The sequence below is a fragment of the Lepidochelys olivacea genome, assembly GCF_965140295.1.
Source record: "Lepidochelys olivacea isolate rLepOli2 genome assembly, chromosome: 22".
In the NCBI taxonomy this organism is placed as follows: domain Eukaryota; kingdom Metazoa; phylum Chordata; order Testudines; family Cheloniidae; genus Lepidochelys; species Lepidochelys olivacea.
The window spans coordinates 3404122-3423504 of NC_140432.1; the positions used below are offsets into that span (position 1 = coordinate 3404122).

Sequence of the window (19383 nt, forward strand, 5' to 3'; positions counted from 1 at the left end):
CTGACCACTAGGCAATAGGATTTTCTGGTGTGGGCTTCCATCAGTCCCTCCTAATGAAGCTAATTTAAACAGTCATTGGAACCGGGGGACTGGATCCTGCATCTCCCAAGGGAGTGCTTTAACCACCAGGCTCCAGAATTGTTCTTGTGCTTGGGCACATTTTTTCTGCAGCCCAACAATTCCTTCTCCACAATGGTACAGTTTCAACAGGGGAGACTGAGACTGAGCCCCATTTCTGCCCCTTCCCCAAATGACCTATAGCCCAGTGGTTAGGACATGCACCTCAGAGATAGAAAATCCCTTCTGTCCATCAGGCAGAGGGAGGACTCCCACCAGTCCACTGGACTAAAAGTCTTAAGGGAGGTCCTTGTCTCCCCAGCTGTTTTGTGGAAGAATGCCTATTGGGGCCCAATCTGGTAGGCAGCCTCTGAGCTGACTTACTAGATCAGGCCTTGCAGGTGAGTTAGACGGAGGAACACCTATCTTCTCTCATTTCATCCATCATTATGGGGCTTAGGTGTCCCGCAGTGCACATGTGCAGAAGCACAAACATAAGGCCACAGGGAATTTTACTGCAAAAAATCTAGGTGCCAAGTGAGTTTAGTACTTAAAGGGTTTGGAAAAAGCAGGGTGGGGGGTTCTGTGAATCCCAGTGGTGCCTGATTCTGGGATTTATGTGCTTAAAGGGACAATTGGTAGTCTACGTCCTTTTGTGAATCTAGACCTGTATTCCTAAACCAGTGGTATTCCGGTCAGCGATTTCCATCAGTGTGTAGAGAGTGAGTGTGCTTAGTGCCTGGCAGAACATGAGCAGACGGAGAAAGTGAGAGCAAGGAGGAGGATGGGGCTGGGTTGGGTTGTGAGAGAGGAATGGAGATGGATGAGTTAGGGATGGCCTCAACAGGAGAAACAGCCAAACTTTGTGAAATTTTGCCACTAACTGCAGAGAGTCAAATGAATCTCAGATAATGGGACATACTTGCTAAAATAAAATAAACACCACATGGGTACAAAATTGGAGACTTCAATACAAAACAAACTTGATGAAAGAACTTATCTTTGTGTAACAACTATTTTCCCTGAAACCTGTTATTCTGCAAATGAGCCAGCTGAGGGCAGTAGTTACCCTGCTCTGGGATGATAAAAGGTCAGAGGACTGAATTAGCACAATTAGTCACTAAATGACAAGTTTAAGTAAATATTGATTTAAGGATTGCCAGCACACAAACTTCTGAACCACATGTGATGATTCATCTGTTTAAAATTATGACAGCTCCTAGCAACTAGACAGAATATCCAGTGATCATGGCAGGCCTAGCAGCCCAGATGGTCCATGTTCCACATTTCTCTCAAAACAGAAGCTCTAGACAGCTTGTTTTCCCTGCAGTCTCTCAACTTCAGCATTGGGATATTCGTCCATGTTCTTTGTCTGATGCCCAGGTCCAACCTACATTACTCTGAAATAAGATTGATAGGAAATCTATATGACGTGCCACATTTAATCCACAGGAGATCTTCTGTGTGTCCTGTAAAGCACATTTATGGTAGGGACAGTCCGATTAAAAACAGAGTAATTCATCTGGTGTACTGATGGGAGACTGCCAGTCTCATTGCTAGAGAACTGCTCCTTAAGGAACCTCATGGAATGCTACTTTCCGGTTCATTTTTGGACATCATGCCACAGGAGTGAGAGTGTTGTATGCTGGAGAGACAAGAGCAGGGAAAGGCTAAAGAAGGGTTGACAGACTCTGTTTAGAACTCACCATCACTCACTGACCAACCTTTACTATGCCAGCCTCAGGCGAACCCCATTTCATAAAAGCTGATCTTGATTTACAGCTTCCAGTGGAAGCAACTAAATATTAGAGAAGCCAAAACTTCTCACCTAAACTACACAGCAAGTACTAGAGTGAATTTCCTTCACATCAGAGGCTTTTTGCTAGCTTATCTGGTGCTTAAAAGAGAAAAAGTGCTAATCAGGCATGGGACCATTGGCTTAGGGCAGGGGTACTCAATTATTTTTTGTCAAGGTCCAAATTTCTTGGTCAACGTATAGTCAAGGTCCAGACCCCCACCCAGCTCCCCTCCCCAACTCTCCCAATTGTCCCCCCAAGCTCCCTGATCACCCGCCAACTCCCCTACCCAGAAAGTAGGATGCGCGGTGTTGCTACTCACTGTCCCCCAAACATTCATCCATGCCCACAGTTGAGCCAAGTAGCAGAGCTGGGGGTAGGTAGAAGACGAATGGGTATGAGCTAGGATCTGGGCAGCAAAGCAGGGTGTTAGTGTGCAAGTGTGTGTGAGTACTTCTGAGCTCAGAGCCAGGAGGTGAAGCTGTTGGACTATGATCCAGGAAGCGGTGCGATATCCCTTTGGGGGCTGCGATAGCAGAAAGTCAGGAAGGAGGCTCCGGGTAGTGGGAGGGACCAAGGAGACTCCAGATAGCAGCCCGGGGGAGATGGGTGGAGGCAGGATGTGGCAGAAGCTGGTGACTGGAGGTGGACTGGGGAAAGAAGAGGCTGGTTGGGAGTGTGGGGGGAGCTGGAAAGGGCTCCACAGACTGGCCCCAAAGGACAGAGGGTGGGGAGGACACAAGGCCAGGGGTGGGGCTCTGGGGACCACTTGGGGGCAGGGATCGCAAGGTCAGGGAGGGGCTTGGGGCGGGGGCATGCTGCGCTCAGTGCCCCGGCACAAACGGATGCTGCAGGACCCCATCAGGCACTTATGAGTTGGATTGCCTGGGGGCCCACAAGTTGCAGCTCCATGGCCCAGCTGGCCCCACCGTCTCCACAGAAAGCAGAGAAGAATTTGAAGTAGGGCCCCTACAGTGCTGCCCTCTAATTGGCTGCAGAGTGAGCATGTGACACCCTATTGCTCCCTGATTGGAGGGGCAGAGTAGAGTGGAGACATATTAGGCTGCCTGCCGGGGGGTGTGTGGATACTCCACCCCCCAAAATGTCACCACTCACCCCCGCATCCTGCACTGCTGCTGGAAGTGCAACAGAAAACCGTAAATTTTCTATAGGTTTTTTGGATTCTCCTATAGAAAAGTTGTCATTTTCTACTAAACTCTATAGGTTTTTACAATAGTTTCTGTTTCTAATACAACAGCATGGGGTTCATTTCCAGAAGGCCTCTTCGGCATAATCTCGATTAAATGCTATAGGATTGTTCCATAAAGGTGGCAGTTGGGCTAAAAAACCCAAGATCTTAGGCTCAACTGTGCCACCAAGAAGTCTACATTGGCCCTATCTCTAAAGATCCATACCCTGCCACAAAGAGCTGACAAGCTAAGGGTGTTTTGGGTAGAATATGATGAACGCTGATAAAGTGACAATGTGCTAGTTTACAGAGCTGGGCTGCTACCAAAATCCTGCATCCTAACTCCCTTAAATTTTGGCTATGTTTGAAGCTACAACTGGCATTAGCAGCTTGAGCCTGTCTCTAATCAGACAGGAGTAGGGTCACCCAATTTTATAGTGCCTAGATTTTAATGCCAGAGAAGACAATAAGAATCAACTAGTCTGACCTCCTGCATAACACAGGCCAGAAAATTTCACCCAGTGATTCTTGCATTGAACCCATATTGTGTGGTTGAGTTCTGTTATTTAGAAAGTCATCCCTGGGGAGGCCATTTGTCCTGTTTTAAACTGGACAGTCCTTTCTTCGAGTAGTTTGTCCCCACGCATGGTATTAAGACAAAACCAGATGTGATTTTGTCTGGTACCAGACAGGGGGTGCTATTTTGAAGACCGCATTTGATCTGTGACCTTGCACGTGTGAGGTCACAGTGGTGGGGATGAAGTGGCATGCTCTTCAAAATGGCATTCTCCGTTCAGCGTGACCCCGTATGCATCGTGAGTGTGAGGTCACACCAGCAGGTGTGGGGCCATCCGGCAGGGCCAGCCCCACTCCATTCCTGGGAGTACTGGAATGTCTGGTTGTGATACTGACAGGCCAGTCAACTTGGGTATGACCCATAACAACTTAATAAGAGGCACTGAAATGTAATCAAGACAATCTACTTGAATGTGAATTTCAAAGAGATTTACTAGACCAGCCATCATTAACCCATTTACTTGTAGTAATAGAAATTAAGGGTAGATGTTAAGTGTATTTGTCTGGGTTTACCTGTATTTTGTTAGAAGTTTAATAGTGTGATTTAATTAGCTTGTAGATGCTAAATTCTGTTCTTATCTTATAATGCTTCATTACTGTGTTCTATTGACTTGGTGATCAAAAGGGGATATTGTCATTTAGATGGGACTTATGGTGTAGTAATATTATTGTCCTAATCTCTCCTTGAAACTTGCAATTCCACATAGTAAACCACCTGTGAACTGTCTTGATAGTTTGAATGGCTAATTACCTTATGTGAATGAATACAACCAGTTTACCTGTGTATGCATAGAAAATAGAAGATTAACTTCAAAGCAACAATCTGCACTGCCTATTCTTCCTTGGGGAAGGTCCTGCTGTGTCAATAAGCTTATTACTTGCTAGAGGACGAGAAAGGAAAGCCCCAGGCCTGATCCTGCCATCTCCAGTCTGCTTAAACTTTAACAGGGAAGGTCTACACCAGTGGTTCTCAAACTAGAGCAGACACTTCATAGAACCATAGAATATCAGGGTTGGAAGGAACCTCAGGAGGTCATCTAGTCCAACCCCCTGCTCGAAGCAGGACCAATCCCCAACTAAATCATCCCAGCCAGGGCTTTGTCAAGCCTGACCTTAAAAACTTTGAAAGAAGGAGATTCCACCACCTCCCTAGGTAACGCATTCCAGTGTTTCACCACCCTCCTAGTGAAAAAGTTTTTCCTAATATCCAACCTAAACCTCCCCCACTGCAACTTGAGACCATTACCCCTCGTTCTGTCATCAGCTACCACTGAGAACAGTCTAGATCCATTCTCTTTGGATCCACCTTTCAGGTAGTTAAAAGCAGCTATCAAATCCCCCCTCATTCTTCTCTTCCGCAGACTAAACAATCCCAGTTCCCTCAGCCTCTCCTCATAAGTCATGTGTTCCAGTTCCCTAATCATTTTTGTTGCCCTTTGCTGGACTCTTTCCAATTTTTCCACATCCTTCTTGTAGTGTGGGGCCCAAAACTGGACACAGTACTCCAGAGGAGGCCTCACCAAGGTCGAATAGAGGGGAACAATCACGTCCATCGATCTGCTGGCAATGCCCATACATATACATCCCAAAATGCCATTGGCCTTCTTGGGAACAAGGGCACACTGTTGACTCATATCCAGCTTCTCGTCCACTGTAACCCCTAGGTCCTTTTCTTCAGAACTGCTGCCGAGCCATTCGGTCCCCAGTCTGTAGCGGTGCATGGGATTCTTCCGTCCTAAGTGCAGGACTCTGCACTTGTCCTTGTTGAACCTCATGAGATTTCTTTTGACCCAATCCTCTAATTTGTTGAGGGCCCTCTGTATCCTATCTCTACCCTCCAGCGTATCTACCTCTCCTCCCAGTTTAGTGTCATCTGCCAACTTGCTAAGGGTGCAATCCACACCATCCTCCAGATCATTTATGAAGATATTGAACAAAACCGGCCCCAGGACCGACCCTTGGGGCACTCTACTTGACACCAGCTGCCAACTAGACAGGGAGCCATTGATCACTACCCGTTGAGCCTGACAATCTAGCCAGCTTTCTATCCACCTTATCGTCCATTCATCCAGCCCATACTTCTTTAATTTGCTGGCAAGAATACTGTGGGAGACTGTGTCAAAAGCCTTTTTCCAGTCATCCAGGACTTCCCCGGATCACCATGAGTTTTCAAAGATAATGGCCAATGGCTCTGCAATCACATCCGCTAACTCCTTTAGCACTCTCGGATGCAGCGCATCCGGCCCCATGGACTTGTGCTCGTCCAGCTTTTTTAAATAGTCCCGAACCACTTCTTTCTCCACAGAGGGTTGGTCACCTCCTCCCCATGCTGTGCTGCCCAGTGCAGTAGTCTGGGAGCTGACCTTGTTCGTGAAGACAGAGGCAAAAAAAGCATTGAGTACATTAGGTTTTTCCACATCCTCTGTCACTAGGTTGCCTTCCTCATGCAGTAAAGGGGCCCAAACTTTCCTTGACTTTCTTCTTGTTGCTAACATACCTGAAGAAACCCTTCTTGTTACTCTTAACATCTCTTGCTAGCTGCAACTCCAGGTGTGATTTGGCCTTCCTCATTTCACTCCTGCATCCCCAAGCAATATTTTTATACTCTTCCCTGGTCATTTGTCCAATCTTCCACTTCTTGTAAGCTTCTTTTTTGTGGTTAAGATCAGCAAGGATTTCACTGTTAAGATAAGCTGGTCGCCTGCCATATTTACTATGCTTTCTACACATCGGGATGGTATGTCCCTGTAACCTCAATAAGGATTCTTTAAAATACAGCCAGCTCTCCTGGACTCTTTTCCCCCTCATGTTATTCTCCCAGGGGATCCTGCCCATCAGTTCCCGGAGGGAGTCAAAGTCTGCTTTTCTGAAGTCCAGGGTCCGTATTCTGCTTCTCTCCTTTCTTCCCTGTGTCAGGATCCTGAACTTGACCATCTCATGGTCACTGCCTCCCAGGTTCCCATCCACTTTTGCTTCCCCTACTAATTCTTCCCGGTTTGTGAGCAGCAGGTCAAGAAGAGCTCTGCCTCTAGTTGGTTCCTCCAGCACTTGCACCAGAAAATTGTCCCCTACAGTTTCCAAAAACTTCCTGGATTTTCTGTGCACCGCCATATTGCTCTCCCAGCAGATATCAGGGTGATTGAAGTCTCCCATGAGAACCAGGGCCTGCGATCTAGTAACTTCCGTGAGTTGCCAGAAGAAAGCCTCGTCCACCTCATCCCCCTGGTCTGGTGGTTTATAGCAGACTCCCACCACGACATCAGTCTTGTTGCTCACACTTCTAAACTTAATCTAGAGACACTCAGGTTTTTCTGCAGTTTCATACTTGAGCTCTGAGCAGTCATACTGCTCCCTTACATACAGTGCAACTCCCCCACCTTTTCTGTCCTGCCTGTCCTTCCTGAACAGCTTATATCCATCCATGACAGTACTCCAGTCATGTGAGTTATCCCACCAAGTCTCTGTTATTCCAATCACATCATAATTCCTTGACTGTGCCAGGACTTCCAGTTCTCCCTGCTTGTTTCCCAGGCTTCTTGCATTTGTGTATAGGCACTTGAGATAACTTGCTGATCATCCCTCTTTCTCAGTATGAGGCAGGACCCCTTTCCCACTTGTTTAGGGAAAGCCCCTGACGGGCCAGGCCTGTTTGTTTACCTGCTGCGTCCGCAGGTTTGGCTGATAGTGGCCCTCACTGGCCGCAGTTCCCTGCTCCAGGCCAATGGGGGCTGCAGAAAAGGCAGCTGGCACATCCCTTGGCCCGTGCGGCTTCCCGCAGCCCCCATTGGCCTGGAGCGGTGAACCACGGACAGTGGGAGCTGTGATTGGCCGAACCTGTGGACGCGGCAGGTAAACAGACCGTCCCAGCCTGCCAGGGGCTTTCCCTGAACAAGCGGCGGCCCTAGTTTGAGAACCACTGGTCTACACCATAAGACTGAGATCTGCAGGTTTACTCTGAATTAGCCTGAAATTCTCATGGAAGAACTTGAGATACAAAGAGATGCTTAGTGGGATTTTTTGCATCATTTAACAGCTTGCGCCTCTGAAACTCACCACGATAATTCTGTTCAACTTCCCCTGCGTGAGTGTTATAGTGACATTGCATCGCGTACATTTTAATTTGATGAATTTCTTTCTTACAAACAGCACACACTGCAGCTTGCTCAGAAACGGAATTGGATGGCTTAGAAACACAAGAAACCGCGTTTCCCACTGCGCCTGAAATTTTTTATTTTCTTCCTTCCATGTTCTCCTTTTCTTAGCAGCAGGTTGTGCCTCTGGAACCATCGCTGCATCACATTCAGGGGCATTTTCTGGCACTGATTGTTTGAAAACCTTCCTGATATCCATTTGCATTTTTAACTCTTTCGCCATTTGCCACAAACAACCTCAACCTACCCAAACACCTCGCAGTGATCTTGCCGATGAGGACGCTGGCCAATAGCTGCTTATGGAGCTAATAATTCCACTTTCCATAGCATGAGCACTTCCATGTGACCAGCACAGAGACAGGGAAGCCACAAGCTTTCTAGCTCAGCAGCATTGTGCACTCCTCAAACCGGCTCGAAGGAGTGAGCTTTTTGGGGGGGAGGGATAGCTCAGTGGTTTGAGCTTTGACCTGCTAAACCTAGCATTGTGAGTTCAATCCTTGAGGGTGCCATTTAGGGATCTGGGGCAAAAACTGGGGATTGGTCCTGCTTTGAGCAGGGGGTTGGACTAGATGACCTCCTGAGGTCCCTTCCAACCCTGAGATTCTGTAATTTTCAAAAGCACGTGGGTGCCTCACTCTCATTGTAGGCGTTAGGCACCTAGGTGCCTATGATAACCCAGTGGGCTCCTCTCTGCATCCTCAGGCACTGAAATACCTTTAACAATCTGGTTCTACCTCCCCATGTAAGATGTTCCAAATGTAGATTCGATCATTGTTCAACTTTTCCACCTTACAGCAGGTCTGAATTTATCCAACTCCAGCTCCAGTCATTGGATGTCACTATGCCTTTGTCTGATAGATTAAACTGCCCTCTGCAATCAGAAACTTTCTCCTCATGCAGATACTTAAATGCCATAATCAAGTCACCTCATAAGCCTTTTGGATAAACTAAATAATTTGCTTTTGAACTTGGGATTTTTCCGGGCAGTAAAATCTTAGCCTGTCTCACTCTCTGCAGCATAATGCTGGAGAAACTTTTTTTGGGTTCAGACAGAATTTTCAGTCTGAGGCAGCCCCCGCCTCACCCTTCTCCATGCTGCTCAAAGTGAGCATAGAAGAGATGCTCATGGTGAATAATCTGCTTGTACAGCATTCCTGCACCATGACAAGGAGGGGACTGTCTCTGTGTTCTGCCAGGCCCCCAGCGGAACAGTGGAGAAGGGCCAGGAAGAGACTGATCCTGCTCCCAGCTGATGTGGGCACGGGACATCATGGAGGCCCCAGAAGGCATCATGAGGCCCCAGAAATGTGTCAAAGTGCAAAGGCTCCAGCCCTACCACAGGCATCTTTCCAGGCTCCTCTCTAATCATGGCAACTTTGGCAGGTTCCTCTCCCACAGAGCTCCAGCTAAGCAAGGGTGCCCCTAGAGGCCCTGAGGTAGCTGTATATCTGCCTGGGTATACCTCTTGCCTATGATTCCCTATGGCAGAGGCCCCATAAAGAATCTCGGAATTCCATGTGTCAATGTCCATCCTTACAACCTCCCAGCTTGCACGCAAGTGAAACAAGCACCTTCAGGGGGCTATGTCCTACTTCTCCATCTCATCTCAAAAGAGATTTCCCTCTAATCAGAAACAGGAGACTGAGAAGGGAAAACACACACACCCATATATATAAAGCTAATCCATTCACTTCCCCAAATCTCAATGCTCCTATGCATAAAAAAGGGAAACTCATAAATACTGGGATAATGGTGAATTATTATGAATTACTGTGACTGATCTGAATGAATGTAATAAGCATGAGCTTGCAGCCCCCATTGGCCAGGAGCGGCGAACTGCGGCCAGTGGGAGTCGCGATCGGCCGTATCTACGGACACGGCAGGTAAACAAACCAGCTCGGGATGTCTGAACTGGCTAAAGGATTCTGGGAGCAGGATTCTTTTAGCATCAGACAGTTGGTGTGGAAATTTACTGAGAGTGCTGAAATTGCACTTGAATGGTTAATTGAGGCTCTATTTGTGCATTTGTTTCAACATGAGACTTTGAAACATGTCAGCCGATTGACCAGCTCACAAAGTAAAGAAAACGCAAAAACACGTGATCAGTGGGCTTGGTACAGGTTGGCCCGGGCCAAAATAACCCCTTTTGGATGACACTACACTGGGAGCTCAAGTGAATGATTGATGAGAGGGTAAACGTCAACTGATCTTTGGCCTGTGTCTGTTTTGCAGTCCTTTCTAAAATATTAATTGGAGAAAAAACAGTAACAAAACGCCCACAAGGCATATTTTTGGGACATGTGACTCCTTTGAAAATAGAGGTATAAATGCTAAGTAAAGTAAATTAGTTAATTAGTTCCCCAATTAACATCTGAAGAGGTCCATGATGCTGTAAGACAGAAGGTCTCAGGGTAGCCAAGACCCTGCTACGAGGGACTTTTGCAGTACTTTTGAACCAGAGGACCTTGGAGTAACCAAGATCCTACTTCGGGGAACATTTGACAGACCAAGTACTTGAGAGGGGAGAAGAAGAGAAGAAAAGAAGTCTCCATCTAAGACTGGTAGCTATACCGGCTTTGTTTTCCAATCAGGATACTGTGTAAAACCAACATAGTTACTGAGGGTTTATGCTTGGGGAATTGAGACTTATTAGGGAGACATTTTATATAACCTTCTACTGCTTCAGTGATTCTTTCTCAAATAAACTGTTGTGCATTGAGCAAATTGAATCAGAATTTTCACTGGTACCGGTAACAATCTGCCCAGCTGTAGGCCATCGAAGAGCTGTTTCAACAATAAACTTGAAAGAAAAGGAAAGTAAATGCATGGTCAGTGTCTTCGCTAGTTCTTCAAAGCAATTCTGCCTTTCAATCACCACTTCAGTCTTGCCTGGGTTCCACTTGAGTCAGCTGATCATAATCCAAGAAGCATCTTTCATCTCTTGTAGGCATTCTGACACCTTCATAGTGGGGTGGGTGCATCAGCTGAGAATGAGATATATAGTGGAGTATCATCAACCTACCATCCAGCCCATGGTGTCTGACTTTTTGTCCCAGTGGTCTCATATTGGTCTCGCTGAAGAGAAGTGGGGATGGTATGATCCCTGTGGGACCCTGCAGGTGAGGGCCTTCAGAGAGGAGGAGCACGCTCTGAGTTCTGCTGAAGGTGAATGGTTAGAGCCAGTGTAGTGCTGGATTACCTACTCCTGCTATGTTGTGTAGGTGGGTTAGCGGTACCTGGTGATCCATTGTATCAAAGGCTGCAGAAAGGCCCAGCAGTATGAGCATGGAAAGCTTGTCTTGGTGATCTTGGTGATGATTAATACTTTCATAATTATTTTGCCAAGGAACAGGAGGGAGGATATGGCACAGTAGTTAGAGATTTTTTCAGGGTCAAGTGTTGGCTTCTTGACAACTGGGTGAACTCAGTAGTGCAGTGGTAAAAAAAAAGAGATGGATAAACTAACCTAAACCAAACTCCATATTCCCAAAATGAGAAGTGGGTAAATTCCATATTTCCCAAATGAGAAATGGGTATAATTTACCTGAATTTATTCACTACCTAATTTATTCATTACACTACTGGATGAACTGTGTTTTTCAAGGAGTTTGGTAGTTATGCTTTGCTGAAGGAGACTATTTCCCTAGTAATTAGCATAGCTGCTCTTCACTGGCTTTTACCAGCCAGGAGGAGCATGGATCCATATCCACAGGTGGGGAATCTAATAATTTTCAGGGGTTCTCACGCTTCGGCCAATGTAGGAGGGCCAAACTCAGTCAAGGGGGGCAGGGTGATTAATATAATCTTTTGGGGGATGGAATTTTCTTATTCTATAATTTCCATACATATTTAGTTGAACTGAACAGCAAAACTGAAAGACCTTCACAACAGTTGATGCTTGGGTCTGATGCCTCTGCTGTGATTGGTTCACCATCATCGGAAATATTTAAATCAAGAGTGGATATTTTTCTAAAGATCTGCTCTAGTTCAAGCAGGAATTAATTCAGGATAGTCTTATGTCTGTGTTATACAGTAGATCAAACAAGATGACCAGAACAATGATCCCTTATGCTCTTATAGTCTATGGATATATATTGCAGATGTCACCAGATGGCACTCTTATCTATAGTTGTAACTCTCCTTTTCTTAGCCCTGGTCTACACTACAGGGTTAGGTCAAATTTAGCCACATTAGGTCGATTTTATAATGAATGCATCTACACAAGCAACCCTGTTCCGTCGACCTAAAAGGCTCTTAAAATCGACTTCTGTACTCCTCCCTGGCAAGGGGAGTAGTGCTAAAATCGACCTTGCTGGGTCGAATTTGGGGTAGTGCAGATACAAATCGACATTATTGGCCTCCAGCAGCTATCCCAGAGTGCTCCAATGTGACCGCTCTGGACGGCACTTTCAACTCCGATGCACTAGCCAGGTACACAGGAAAAGCCCTGGGAACTTTTGAATTTCATTTCCTGTTTGGTCAGCATGGTGAGCTCAGCAGCACAGGTGACCATGCAGTCCCCCAGAATCGCAAACGAGCTCCAGCATGGAGCGAACGGGAGACACTGAATCTGATTGCTGTATGGGGAGAAGAATCCATGCAGGCAGAACTCTGATCAAAAAGAAGAAATGCTAATGTATATGCCAAAATCGCACAGGGCATGATGGACAGAGCTAAAACAGGGACACACAGCAGTGCTGCGTGAAAGTCAAGGAGCTCAGGCAAGCCTACCAAAAGACAAAAGAGGCAAATGGTCGCTCTGGGTCAGAGCCCCAGACATGCCACTTCTATGATCAGCTGCATGACATTCTATGGGGGGACCCTACCACTACCCCACCACTATCCATGCACATCTGCAAGGGGGGAGTCTCGCAACACAGAGGAGGATTTTGTGGATGCGAAAGAGGAGGAGGTGGAGGAGGAGGAGAATGCGCAGCAGGCAAACAGTGAATCCATTCTCCCCGGCAGCCAGGACGTTTTCATCACCCTGGAGCCAATACTCTCCCAAGGTGGGATCCCCAACCCTGAAGGAGGAGAAGGCACCTCTGGAGAGTGCAACTTTATAACTACAGTACAGGGTTTAAAAGCCCCTCCTTTTAAATGGCAAACCCAACTGGCATTGCTTGCTATGACACTAAACTGGGAGGAGAGGTAGATATGCTGGAGGGTAGGGATAGGATACAGAGGGACCTAGACAAATTAGAGGATTGGGCCAAAAGAAATCTGATGAGGTTCAACAAGGACAAGTGCAGAGTCCTGCACTTAGGATGGAAGAATCCAATGCACCGCTACAGACTAGGGACCGAATGGCTAGGCAGCAGTTCTGCAGAAAAGGACCTAGGGGTTACAGTGGACAAGAAGGCCAATGGCACTTTGGGATGTATAAGTAGGGGCATTGCCAGCAGATCGAGGGACGTGATCGTTCCCCTCTATTCGACATTGGTAAGGCCTCCTCTGGAGTACTATGTCCAGTTTTGGGCCCCACACTACAAGAAGGATGTGGAAAAATTGGAAAACGTCCAGCGGAGGGCAACAAAAATGATTAGGGGACTGGAACACATGATTTATGAGGAGAGGCTGAGGGAACTGGGATTGTTGGGGGGAGGGATAGCTCAGTGGTTTGAGCATTGGCCTGCTAAACCCAGGGTTGTGAGTTCAATCCTTGAGGGGGCCATTTAGGGCTCTGGAGCAAAAATTGGGGATTGGTCCTACTTTGAGCAGGGGGTTGGACTAGATGACCTCCTGATGTCCCTTCCAATCCTGATATTCTATGATTCTATGTTTAGTCTGCGGAAGAGAAGAATGAAGGGGTATTTGATAGCTGCTTTCAACTATCTGAAAGGGGGTTCCAAAGAGGATGGATCTAGACTGTTCTCAGTGGTAGCAGATGACAGAACGATGGGTAATGGTCTCAAGTTGCAGTGGGGGAGGTTTAGGTTGGATATTAGAACAATCTTTTTCACTAGGAGGGTGGTGAAACACTGGAATGCGTTACCTAGGGAGGTGGTGGAATCTCCTTCTTTCAAAGTTTTTAAGGTCAGGCTTGACAAAGCCCTGGGATGATTTAGTTGGGGATTGGTCCTGCTTTGAGCAGGGGGTTGGACTAGATGACCTCCTGAGGTCCCTTCGAACCCTGATATTCTATGATTCTAATAGTGTTTAATGTTTGATTTGCCCTGAAGACTTGGGATGCATTCCTGGCCAGTACAGCCACTGGAAAAGTCTGTTAACGTATCTGGGGATGGAGCAGGAATCCTCGAGGGACATCTCCATGAAGCTCTCCTGGTGGTACTCTGAAAACCTTTGCAGAAGGTTTCTGGGGAGGGCTGCCTTATTCCATCCTCCACGGTAGGACATTTTACCAAGCCAAGCTAGTAGCAAGTAGTCTGGAATTATTGCAGCACAAAGCATGGCAGCGAATGGTCCTGGGTTTTGGTCACATTCAAGCAACATTCGGTCTTTGTCTTTCTGTGTTAGCCTCAGGAGAGTGATATCGTTCATGGTTACCTGGTTGAAATAGGGGAATTTTTGTAAGGGAACAGTAAAAGGACCCCGTTCACGCTGGGCTGTTTATGCTTGGCTAAAAGGGATCATCCCATAGTCACAAGGCGGGGGGTGGGTGGGGGTGGGGGAAGGGATCATTCCAAATAGCCACTCAGAGTGGTGGGGGGAGGTGTGTGCTGCACGTCCACCCCGAAAACTGCAGCCCTTCCTTTTAAATGGCAAACCCAACTGGCATTGCTTGCTATGGGAAAGGGGGACACTGCAGTTTGAAAACATTCCCACATGTTATGAAGGCATTAGAAGCCAAATCTGCATACCCTTTGGCTTACCATGGCTGCCTGGAAACCGAATTCTGTTGCCCAGCTGTGTGTGATGTGTCCCCATACTGGCAGGCGCTCAATATAAAAGGCAAAATGCGACCTTGTACCTGAAGCACATGTGCTGTCTGCTGTGAATTGCTTGATTCACTGTGAAAGAGTCTCCCTTTTGTTCTCAGAAATGTATCATCTTAAATTTTACTCTCCCTTTTTATCCCCCTGCAGGTGCAAATGTTTCTATACTCCCCCTATCATCCCCGTCCCTGAGGTTATCACAGATTAGAAGGCGAAAAAAATTGCACTCGCAATGACATGTTTTCCGAGCTCATGCAGTTCTCCCACACTGATAGGGCACAGCTGAATGCATGGAGGCATTCATTGGCAGAGTCCAGGAAAGCATTAAGTGAGTGCAATGAGAAGAGGCAGGATGCAATGCTGAGGCTAATGGAGGAGCAAATGGACATGCTCAGGCGTCTGGTGGAGCTGCAAGAAAGCCAACAAGAGCACAGACCGCCACTGCATCCACTGTACAACCGCCTGCCCTCCTCCCCAAGTTCCATATCCTCCTCACCCAGATGCCCAAGAATGCGGGGGGAGGCTCCAGGCACCCAGCCACTCCACTCAAGAGGATGGCCCAAGCAACAGAAGGCTGTCATTCAAACAGTTTTGATTTGTAGTGTGGCTACAATAAGCAATGTGCCCTGGTCCTTCCCTCCTCCCCTCCTTCCCCACCCACCTGGGCTACCTTATCAGTTATCTCCTTTTTTTTAATTAATAAAGAAAGAATATATTGTTTCAAAACAATAGTGACTTTATTTCCTTTTCCAGCTGTTATCAAAGGAAGAGGGTGGTTGGCTTACAGGGAATTAAATTCAACAAAGGGGGCGTGTTTGCATCAAGGAGAAACACACACAACGGTCACACCATAGCCTGGCCAGTCATGAAACTGGTTTTCAAAGCCTCTCTGATGCGCAGCGTGCCTACCTGTGCTCTTCTAATCACCCTGGTGTCTGGCTGTTCAAAATTAGCAGTCAGACGATTTGCCTCAACCTCCCACCCCACCATAAACGGCTCCCCCTTGCTCTCACAGATATTATGGAGCACACAACAAGCAGTAATAACAATGGGAATATTGGTTGCGCTGGGGTCTAACCTAGTCAGCAAATAGCACCAGCGAGCTATTAAACATCCAAAGGCACATTCTACCACCATTCTGCACTTGCTCAGCCTATAGTTGAACTCCTCCTTACTACTGTCCAGGCTGCCTGTGTACGGCTTCAAGAGCCATGGGAGCAAGGGATAGGCTGGGTCTCCAAGGATAACTATTGGCATTTCAACATCCCCAACAGTAATTTTTTGGTCTGGGAAGTCAGTCCCTTCTTGCAGCTGCTCAAACAGCCCAGAGTTCCTAAAGATGTGAGCATCATGCACCTTTCCCGGCCATCCCACGTTGATGTTGGTGAAATGTCCCTTGTGATCCACCAGTGCTTGCAGCACCATTGAGAAGTACTCCTTGTGGTTTATGTACTGGTTGGCAAAGTGCTCCGGTGCCAAGATAGGGATATGTGTTCCGTCTATCGCCCCACCAAGGTTAGGGAAACCCAGTGCAGCAAAGCCATTCACTATGACCTGCACATTTCCCAGAGTCACTACCGTTGTTAGCAGAAGGTCAGTGATTGCATTGGCTACTTGGATCACAGCAGCCCCCACAGTAGATTTGTCCACTTCAAGGGAGGCAGTGGGGGCAAAAGACTTATTTGGCTTCAAGATTAAGCTTGATAAGTTTATGGAAGAGATGGTATGATGAGATAACATGATTTTGGCAATTAATTGATCTTTGATTATTCATGGTAAATAGGCCCAATGGCCTGTAATGAGATGTTAAATGGGGTGGGATCTGAGTTACTACAGAGAATTCTTTCCTGGGTATCTGGCTGGTAACTCTTGCCCACATGCTCAGGGTTCAACTGATCGCCATATTTGGGGTCAGGAAGGAATTTTCCTCCAGGGCAGATTGGAAGAGGCGCTGGGGGTTTTTCGCCTTCCTCTGCAGCATGGGGCATGGGTCACTTGCTGGAGGATTCTCTGCACCTTGGAGTCTTTAAACCATGATTTGAGGACTTCAATATCTCAGACATAGGTGAGAGGTTTATTGCAGGAGTGGGTAGGTGAGATTCTGTGGCCTGCGTTGTGCAGGAGGTCAGACTAGATGATCATAATGGTCCCTTCTGACCTTAAAGTCTATAAGTCTATAAATTGATTCCCAACTGAGGGGTAGCAGTCAGGCATTGCAAGCTTCCACAGGACTATCGCCACTCACTTCTCAACTGTCAGGGCAGCTCTCATCTTGGTATTCCTGTGCTTCAGGGCGGGGCAAAGCAAGTCACAAAGATTCAGGAAAGTGGCCGTATGCATGTGAAAGTTTCGCAGCCACTGGGAATCATCCCATACCTGCAACACTCTGCAGTCCCACCATTCTGTGCTTGTTTGCCGGGCCCAGAATCGGCGTTCCACTGTATCAACCTGCCCCAATGCCGCCATGATGTCCCAATTGCCATATCCCATACTTTCAGGAACATCTGTGTCCATGTCCTCCTCACAATCATTCTCGTGCTGGCATCTCCTGGCCAGGTTCTGCACATACTGCAGGATAATGCATGAGGTGTTTACAATGCTCACAACAGCAGCAGTGAGCTGAGCAGGCTCCATGCTTGCTGTGCTATGGCGTCTGCATGGGTAACCCAGAAAAAAAGACATGAAAGGATTGTCTGCCATTGCTTTCATGGAGGGAGCGAGGGAGGAAGGGGAGACTGACGACATGTACCCAAAACTACCAGCGACAATGTTTTTGCCCCATCAGGCATTGGGAGCTTAACACAGAATTCCAGTGGGCAGCTGAGCCTGCAGGAATTGTAGGATAGCTACCCACAGTGCACTGCTTCATGAGTCAATGTTAGCCACGGTAGTGAGGACGCACTCTGCCGACTTAATACGCTTAGTGGGGAGATACACAATCAACTGTATAAAATCGTTTTCTAAAAATTGACTTCTATAAAATCGACCTAATTTTGTAGAGTACATACCCTTAGCCCTGGTCTACACTAGGACTTTAGGTTGAATTTAGCAGAATTAAATCGATGTAAACCTGCACCCGTCCACATGATGAAGCCCTTTTTTTCAACTTAAAGGGCTCTTAAAATTGATTTCCTTACTCCACCCCTGACAAGTAGATTAGCGCTTAAATCGGCCTTGCCGGGTCAAATTTGGGGTACTGTGGACACAATTCGACGGTATTGGCCTCCGGGAGCTATCCCAGAGTGCTCCATTTTGACCGCTCTGGACAGCACTCTCAACTCAGATGCACTGGCCAGGTAGAAAGGAAAAGAACCGTGAACTTTTGAATCTCATTTCCTGAGACTGCGGGAACTGTGGGAGCACTCTGGAAGTCGACGCTTGCCTCGGTACTGTGGAAGCACTCCGCTGAGTTAATGCACTTAATGCACTTAGAGTATTTTGTGTGGGGACACACACACTCGAATATATAAAAACGATTTCTAAAAAAACCGACTTCTATAAATTCGACCTAATTTCGTAGCGTAGACATACCCTTAGTATACGAGCACTGTTCAGTCTTTCAAGAACTGCTGTATTCAGATTTATTTTGCGATGTAGCATTCTTTAGGGGAGTTGCTAGAAGTAGCTTTTGCTTGCTGCCTTAATCTCTACCTAGGGATAATTTTTGGTACAAAGTTGCTTTCTAGGAACCAGGTACTGGTATTTAGGAAGAGGTTGCCTGATGTTGTGTAGTCACCTATATTCAAAGACTGGTGTATATAGCATAAATATATTACACTACGAAATTACATGGAGTCTGTGTCATTGATTTCTCCTTCAATGGGAAGCTAACCTGGAAGAAACTGAAATCTGACACCTCTTGGCAGAGGGGTGACACTGATGTGAGGCTGGAATATATTTTACAAGGAGAAAAATTGTGAGCTAGTGTTCCTGTTGAATCAAGATTGAGCATATAGTGAAGGCGCTTGCAGAAATCAAAGCTGTCCCAGAGACAACCAAAGCTGCCAGAAGGTATTAAAACAAGACCTAAAACAGGAACTAAAAGCTTCTCTGAAGGAAAGACCTGGAGACTTTGCAGAAAGAACTAAAACAGGGGCAGGAGCTTCTCAAAAGGAACTGAAGGCAATTAGCTGGAAAGAAAACTTTATTAAATCAGAAGCTACAATGTATCCAGACTGATTTTAAACCCAGCTACAAACTACCCAACCCAGACTAGCAAAGCAGATTAAAGAGAAGAGCAGAAACTTGACTAACATGCATAGGAAAGATTTCCAGGAAACAGAAAACATGCAGAAAGCTTTGGCCAACTTGAAACTTGCTAACAGAGGGCTTATCGGCATGGCCCTGAAGTGTGGAACAAGGGGGTGGTAGTGGTGAATTGCAGAATTCACCAAAGCATTGTGCTGTAACTGCCCCAAGCAGACCCTGCTAGCGGGAACTAAAGGATACCTAGTTTGCTTTAACATAGTCCTGTTTGAAAGGTTACATTGTACTAGGTACCTGTTAGTTCTCACTAGCAGGATATACAGGGGGTAGTAGCAATGTAACTTTTTAGTGTGTGCTGCAGCTCACACCCCTGTAATCTACATTATGGGGCTTTGTAGACAAATCCAGAGATGAGCTACAGACGGACTGAAGGAGCTGGAAGATCACTTACAAAAGAAACGTCGGGGTTGCGAATACCCGTAGGAATTAGCTGTTTGGAGGAGGACTCAGGC

The 19383-nt window shown here is 46.8% G+C and overlaps 1 protein-coding gene and 1 long non-coding RNA gene across 8 annotated transcripts in view; one reads left to right on the top strand and one right to left on the bottom strand.

Annotated features, from left to right (window-relative positions):
• PKNOX2 (PBX/knotted 1 homeobox 2) overlaps positions 1–19383 on the bottom strand; it is a 689215-nt gene that overhangs the window by 27586 nt on the left and 642246 nt on the right. The gene's annotated exons all lie outside the window — the stretch shown is intronic.
• LOC311511368 lies at positions 10049–15333 on the top strand. Its single transcript, XR_014709267.1, has 3 exons — positions 10049–10330; positions 13952–14117; positions 14816–15333. It is a non-coding gene; the product is annotated as an uncharacterized lncRNA (long non-coding RNA).